General features: G+C 43.2%; 1 long non-coding RNA gene across 1 annotated transcript; it reads left to right on the forward strand.

The window, feature by feature from the left end:
* The first annotated feature begins 3890 nt into the window (after window positions 1–3890).
* On the forward strand, window positions 3891–5177 carry LOC139179122 (uncharacterized). The gene is made up of 2 exons (XR_011563555.1): window positions 3891–4118; window positions 4983–5177. It is a non-coding gene; the product is annotated as an uncharacterized lncRNA (long non-coding RNA).
* The last annotated feature ends 516 nt before the right edge of the window (window positions 5178–5693 follow it).

Genomic DNA, 5693 nt, shown 5'->3' on the forward strand with positions numbered 1-5693 from the left:
TGGTATCCATACATTTGTTCCCTATACCTAACTGACAAGATTTTAGAAATGGAGAACAGAATGGTGGTTAACAGGGATTAAGGGGGCCGAGGTGGGTGGGGATGGATTTGTCTATAAGTGTGCAACATGAGAGATCCTGGCAGAGATGGAAATATTCTCCTTGACTTATCAACATCAATATGTTTGTGTGTGTGTGTTCAGTCATTCAGTCGTGTCCAACTCTTTGCGACTCCATGGACTGTAGCCTGCCAGGCTCCTCCATCCCTGGGATTTTCTAGGCAAGAATACTGGAGTGGGTTGCCATTACCTTCTTCAGGAAATCATCCAGACCCAAGGATCGAACCCATGTCTCCTGCATTAGCAGGGGGATTCTTTACTGCTGAGCCAACAGGGAAGCCTATTAACATCTATATATTCATTGCGATATTGTACCATAGTTTTGCAAGATGTTAACACTGAGGGGGAGGGACAGACAGGCTGTTTCTGCATTATTTCTTATAACTACATATGAATCTATGAGTACCTTAACATAAATTTTTAATTAAAGAGAGGTTCAGAGGAGACTCCAACTTGGATGCTGATAGTGGTGATGGGGTTTGCTTTAGGGGGAGGGGATGGACTGAGGTTGTTCGTATAAGTCTGGGGGTTCAGCATCTATACTGTCTGCTCCCTTGCTTGGTAAAGAGAATGGTGAAGGACTTCTCCACTCAGTGCCCACGACTGACTTGGAGTATTATCCTGTTTGAATCTACTTCAATGACTTTTGGAGGCAAATCAAAGACACATTCATGGGAGCCTTTGAGGGGCCAAACAGGCTTCACATTGGTCCCAGTGTTCAAAGTTGAAGAAGTCACACAAAGAAATTTTCTAAAATTCTCCAAGCCAGTAAAGAGGTGGTAGTGGAGGCAGAAGGGGTGTGAATTATATATGAGCTTGCCTTATATATGAGCAATTATATATGAGCTTACCAATTTGATTGGTAAGCCAATCAAATTAATAGAAAGAACAAGAAGTGAGGGAATATTGGCTTCTAGAGCGATTGGGAGGTCTTCCTCTCCCCTCTCCTTCACAGCCATGTCCACACCTGCATGCACACGCCACCCTCAAGGACGAGTCAAGGTCAAGAGGCTCAGTGGGAATTGTCATGCTTTTAGCCTGTAGATTGGGTGTGAGGAGGCCTGAGGAGCGGCCCAGTTCAGTGGCAAATAACAGGGGCCCAGGGCTCAGGCTTGTGGCAATAAACTGCTATTCTGCCTGACTTTGCTGTTGTACAGCACCCTCAGGAAGAGGCCAGGGCAGCTGGTTTGGATCTTGGATCAGAATTCCAGATCTGAGAGAGAGAGAGAGGTGGGGGAGAGGAAAGGAGGAAAGAGACACACAGAGAGAGGTGGAGGGGAGGAGAGGAGGGGAGAGAGAGAGGCAAAACAAGGGAACAGAATATGGTCCTTTTTTCCTTTCTCTTTTTTGCTCGTGCCTCTCACTGTTCCTTTTTCTCTCTTCCTAACCTTAATCCCCTTTACATGCTTTTGTTGTTCTTGTTGTTTCATTCTATGGTTTACTCGTCTAGTTTTATTTTAGTTTGGTCTTCTTTGTGTGGTTTTGGTTTTGAGTGAATTATAGCAGGTTCTCCAAGTCTATGCCAAGTCTTTATAATGGCCTCCATGGTGTGTCTCCAGCCTCCACTCCCTCCTGCCTCCGCTCTGGCCCTCCAGTGCAGCCACGGCTGACTCCTTACTGTCCCTTGGGTGTGCTAGGAAGGTACTGTGTCAGAGTGCTGGCACTTGCTTTCTTTTTTTTGTTGTTGAACCCCTACCCCCGACTTCAGGCTTCCCAGGTGGTGCTCATGGTAAAGAACCTGCCTGCCAATGCAGGAGACTTTATAAGAGACACAGATTCGATCCCTGGGTTGGGAAGATCTCCTGGAGGAGGTCATGGCAACCCACCCTAGTCTTCTTGCCTGGAGAATCCCATAGACAGAGAGGCCTGGCAGGCTATGGTCCATAGGGTTGCAAAGAATCGGACACAACTAAAGGTGGCTCAGATAGTAAAGCGTCTGCCTACAATGAGGAAGACCTGGGTTCAATCCCTGGGTCGGGAAGATCTCCTGAAGGAAATGGCAACCCACTCCAGTATTCTTGCCTGGAAAACCCCATGGACGAATGAGCCTGGTAGGCTACTGTCCATGGGGTCGCAAAGAGTCAGACATGACTTCACTTTCACTTTCAAAGCAACTGAACTGAACCCCCAACTCCATATATCTCCATGGCTTATTTGTTCACCTCCTCAGGTCTTGACTTGAACACAACATTTCAAGGAGATGGTTACCAAACACCAATCAACACTTTTTTATCTTTTACTTTCTTTCTTCAAAGCTTGTATAACTCTCTAACATATTCTGTATTTTGCTTTTAGCTCAGTTACTTTCTGAGTGCCTCAATTAGAATGGAAGTTTTAGGAAGGCAGAGCTTTTGTTTGTTTTGATCACTACTGAACATACCTCCAAGAGAGTGTGGTCCATAAATTTCTGGTCAATGAATAAGGGAGAGAATGAAATTCTTTCTGGTGCTGAGAAAACATATGCATATATATATATATTTTAAATTAAATACATCATTAATTAATACTTTGTTCTTGTTCAGTCACTACATCGTATCCAACTCTTTGCGACCCCATGGACTGTAGCACAACAGGTTTCCCTGTACTTCACCATCTCCTGAAGTTTGCTTTAACTCATGTCCATTGAGTCAGTGATACCATCCAACCATCTTATCCTCTGTTTCCCCTTCTCCTCCTGCCCTCAATCTTTCCCAGCATCAGGGTCTTTTCAAATGAGCCAGCTGTTCACATCAGGTGGCCAGAGTTGTGGAGCTTCAGCTTCAGCATCAGTCCTTCCAATGAATATTCAGAGTTGATTTCCTTTAAGATTAACTTGTTTGATCTCCTTGTAGTCCAAGGGACTCTCAAGAGTCTTCTCTAGCATCACAATTCAAAAGCATCAATATATTTAAAACAAATTAGTTTATTTATTTATTTACTTATTAAACATCTGCAACCTTGAAAAGAACCTTGGACTGGAGACTGAAGAGTTGGTCACAGTTCTGGCATCTTTAAAACAGATTCAATGGGGAAGAAGCTTTTCATTTCCCTGCCTTGGTATCTGCTCTTATAAAATAGGTATAATATTCCCTTTGTACCTTACAGGATTATCATGAGAATCAAATAGATTATTGGACAAGAGCAAAAACTAAAAGGCAAATCACACACACACTCAAACTTCTACAGGGATAGAAGAGTTATATTAATGTTTAGTTATCACATAATGAAAGAATTCAGAATGTGATCTTCCTTATCCTAATGGTGATAGAAGCACATACTATGACAATAGAGCTGGGTATTCTGGAGGACTTAATCTTCACATGATACTGTGAGGCTGTTTGAGGAACTTATCTTATGAAACCCAAGTGTTATTTGGGAGCTTATCAGGAATGTTTTATGAGAGGAAAGGAGAGCAGAGCCTAGCTGTGTCATGGAATATTCCTTCCTTTCTTCCATTACCCTAAGCCCTGTGCTGTTGCATTTCTTGCTGTGTATTATTGACAGAGGAAATGCTGATTCATGGGTCTGAGTTACAGGAAACTTTGTTTCCTGGTGAAGAAACAAGCCTGGCGGTGCTGCCAGCACCCTCCTCTGCCAATTTCTGCCACGGGCCCTTCTCCCAGGCCTACACCGGACTGACGGACAAGGGACAGAGCCAATTTGTGCTTAAGCAATGAAGTCACTTTCCCTTGCCAGTGAGGTTAGCACCATGCCTCTCTAGACCCTTCAGCTCTGACCCCAGGATACCTTTCCAGTTCGGCTCCCCCCCACCCTCCCTCCTCACATGCTGAGCTGTGGCCACACATGACTACTCCGGGTCCTTTGCAAACACCATGTATTTTCCAGTCTCAATGCTTTGGCTCAGGATGTGCCCTGCCTGGAATGGCCCCTGACCCAGTGTCGGCTCACTGAAATCCTACCCATGCTTCCATCCCGCTCAATGGTGACCTGTAATGTGACACCTGCTAGCTTTCTTTGTCTTTGTTTTTATTCTTCTTAGGAGGATATTTTCTAATATGCAGGTAAGTGGACAGAGCTGTGTGGTGACATTCTGTGTACCCATCTCCCAGCTTCAACAATGACCTGGTTTCTTTTAAATAGTTCTTGATCCCTCCTTCTTTGAGATCTTTTAGTAGATTTTATGTTCTGTGCTTAATCCATATTTGCTAAATTGAAGGAGAAGAAAGTGAATCTGTGGACTTAGAATGCTCTGTTTAACCACCTACCACAAAGGGGAAACTGAGGCCCAGAGAAGTGAGGTTAGTCACTCAATGTCATAAGATAGGGAGCAGCAAGCTGAGGCCAGAGTCTTCTGAAGGACCTCATAGTCTAATTGAAAGATGTACATACTATAGTATCTCAAGTAGCATAACAAGTACATGCTACAGGATCTTGGGCACTGTAGGAGTTCAGGTTAAGTGATTAGTAAGTATGTGTTGAATGAATAAATTAGTCTTCTATCCAATTGATTAATAAGATGACCTCTTAAGCTTTGCATGGAGCAGCCCCTCTCCATGCTATAATCTGATGTCAGCATGCTGAAGGTGTTGGAGATATCTGTCTTAAATGGAGAGAAGAGCCATCTAATGCTAAAGAACACTAAGAATCTGTGAAAAGTTTAAATTTATAAATATTCTAAAACAAATTCTGTATTATTACTACACGGATTAGAGAGTAGGTATTCTGTGTCTGAGGAAACTAAATGATCCTCGGTTAGCTTGGACTAGAAAGGAGGAAGAGAAATTAAGAAAGTCTTAGGTTTTGTGACTTGGAGTGTTTGTGCCTTTGGTAATTTGAGAAAAAGGCAGGAAGAGAAAGTGTGGAAAGATAAAGCAAGTACTAAAAAGCCAATTGGGGAATAATGGCACTTTTTCTTCTTGATCCAGACTGAGCTCAAACCTGGATTTTGGAAGAACAGCAAGAGTTCATCTGGATGTCCTGCTGAGGCACCCTGATTTTACCATGTCAAAATGGAAGGAAGCATCTGGTCATCAGCCAAGAAGCCGTTGCCACTGGGGTGGAAAATAGAAAATGTGTATAGATTTTCCTCATAAAATTAAATTAAAATGCAATTTGAGATCCTTTCCTTGAAAATAATCTTTTGAATCAAATTCTTTCTAAAGGTCATGTATAATCAGTGCATAATTCCTGCTTTTCCTTCTTGGTAAGGCAAATTGAGGGTGGGGGAAGGACAGAGGAGCCTGGTGGGCTACAGTCCATGGGGTCTCAAAGAGGTGGACACGACAGAGCAACTAACAAGGAACACAAGGTTACTGGGGTCCAGTGAGTGTTGGAGCTGGTGGGGGTGGGTCATAGCTGTTGAGAGCTAGTAAAGTAATGCTCAAAATTCTCCAAGCCAGGATTCAACAATATGTGAACTATGAACTTCTAGATGTTCAAGCTGGTTTTAGAAAAGGCAGAGCAACCAGAGATCAAATTGCCAACATCTGCTGGATCATTGAAAAAGCAAGAGAGTTCAAGAAAAACATCTATTTCTGCTTTATTGACTATGCCAAAGCCTTTGACTGTGTGGATCACAACAAACTGTGGAAAATTCTGAAAGAGATGGGAATACCAGACCACCTGACCTGCCTCTT

This window comes from Bos indicus, chromosome 1 (assembly GCF_029378745.1).
Source record: "Bos indicus isolate NIAB-ARS_2022 breed Sahiwal x Tharparkar chromosome 1, NIAB-ARS_B.indTharparkar_mat_pri_1.0, whole genome shotgun sequence".
Classification (NCBI taxonomy): domain Eukaryota; kingdom Metazoa; phylum Chordata; class Mammalia; order Artiodactyla; family Bovidae; genus Bos; species Bos indicus.